We start from the raw sequence: 2,314 nt of genomic DNA on the forward strand, positions 1-2,314 counted from the left end.
AAAAGGATCCAATTTCTCTGCTAAAGACCGAGTCTCAATTTTTAAGGCAGGATCGGCTGATTTTTCTTTTACCCCGAGTAGTGCTTCTCTTACCTGTGAGGTCTGGTATCTAATTGCTTCTACGCTGTTAACACGTCTCTCACACCTGGTCTCTGACCATGACTTTAGTGTGACCTTGACATGGTTTTTCAAGACACACCATCTGTTGGTGGAAGATGAGAACGGGTTGAATATCTTCTGCAGGTAACCAAAATAGCTAGTTGCATCTTTGGAGCTTTGTGCAGCATTGGCCACTACCAAGTTCAAGGTGTGTGCTGCACATGGCACATAATATTGCCAGCAATCTAGCCCAGACACCTTTCCTTTTGCCCTTCATGTTTGCCCCGTTGTCATAGGACTGCCCCCTGCGGTCCTCAAAAGGTATGTTCAGGTCTTCAAGCCTCTTTAAGACAAGAGTAGATAGCTCCTCCCCTGTTGTGGCTTCAGCTTCAAGGAAGCCCATGAAGTGCTCTCTCACTTGTGGCTTGTCCTCCACTGACACCGTCCTAATGACAACTGAAGGTTTATCTGTGTGGCTTATGTCAGGAGTGCAATCCAGTATAATGGAAAAGTATTTGCAGAGTTTGATGTCACTTACAATTGCATCCATGATCTTTTCACTGATAGCACTTATCAGTTTGTTATGTATGGTTTTTCCCAGGTATGTTGTCATGTTCCCTGCTCCACTCTGTACCCTGTACTGTTGCTTTAAGACAGGATTGAATTTGGCCATAAGCTCCACTTCTTTCAGGAAGTTGCCATTATTGGGGTGGAAAAGGGAGTCTGTGGACCCTCTCAGAGCCATGCTTCTCTCAGCTACAGACTGGATTATTGCCACTAATCTTTTCAATACTTCACACCACCTCCTTCTTTCTGTCTCAATAAGTGCCATTGCCTGGCTGTCAATTGTCTGGCACTTTTCAAGACTTATCTCCAGTTCTTTCCATGCCTTCATGTTTTGCTGATGTTTTGGGCTATTTTCATGAGATTTCAAAACCTGGGTGGCATTCTTCCAATCATTCAGTCCATCAGAAATCAGCTTAAGAAGAGTTTGCAACAGAAGCAATATAAACTTTTTCCCCCCCCCCTAGAATAGACAAGCCAGCTCCTTTTTTATCTTCTCACCATTGATTAAAACAGGCAACCTCGTCCATCCTCTCTTTTAGGAAATTTGAAATCCTTCTCGACCTGATAAGGTCCTCAGACTAATTCAGTACTTTATCAGACAGGGCAGGCCAGTCTGCAGGATCCAGAGGTGGTGGGTTATTTGCCTCAGCAACTGAGAGAAATTCACGAGGAGAAGAGACAGAACTTGGGGACCTCTCAGTAGCAGTTAGTGGCTCAGTGGTGGTAGGTGAGCTGCTGAGGTGCTCTTCAGTAGCAGTCAAAGTTGAGGTAGACAAAGTGTGAAGTTTAGATGAAGTGGTTGAAGAGGCTGGATCACTTTGGTCACTGGGAGCGATCCGAGCAAATGAAGGAGATGGGGATGTTGAAGGCCCTTGCAGGAATTTTCTGATTGAATCTGTTAAAATATTGAAGAGACCAGATATACACTCTCAGAAAAAAGGTACTTGCGTGCTCCATGCATTTTCAATGCGTTATGATGATGCATTATAATTAAGTCATGATGCAGAAAGTGTTTAAATTAGTACATGACATGTTTTCAAATCTTATGGTTTTTCATTGATGTCAATTTTATTTTATTCTAACATTATTTTAATCACTACGATGATCGATCAGTACTGAAATTGTTAACTGTCAGTAATTATTTTGCTTATGGGTGTAGGAGCACATGATTGTCACAAGAGAATTTTTTTTCCGAGGAAAAAAATCTTTCATGTGGCGCCCCCCAAGTCATTTTGCGCCCTAGGCAACTGCCTATTTTGCCTATGCCACAGGCCAGCCCTGACTTGCAGCAAGGGAGCATTTAATACACGCAATATGGTTGCATGAGGCAAATGCTCAGAGAAGCGGTCTCTCTGAGGGTCATTTAAACATTCAGATTTAACAGTCGTGATACATTCTGTGTCATAGAACAGGGTGTGATCACAACAATTTCTGCACATCGGCAGTTAACTACTCATGAGAAAAGCATGTAACAGCAGGGTGTAAACTTGATGTGACAAGTTGGCCTGCAGACGGGAGGTTGAGCAGCTGGTCCTGTGGTGTAGCCACAACAACCTGGAGCTGAACACCCTCAAAACAGTGGAGATGACAGTGGACTTCAGGAAGAGCCCTCCCACCTTACCCCCACTTACCATACTTGGCAGCACTG

The sequence above is a fragment of the Monopterus albus genome, unplaced genomic scaffold (assembly GCF_001952655.1).
Source record: "Monopterus albus unplaced genomic scaffold, M_albus_1.0 scaffold354.1, whole genome shotgun sequence".
NCBI lineage: Eukaryota > Metazoa > Chordata > Actinopteri > Synbranchiformes > Synbranchidae > Monopterus > Monopterus albus.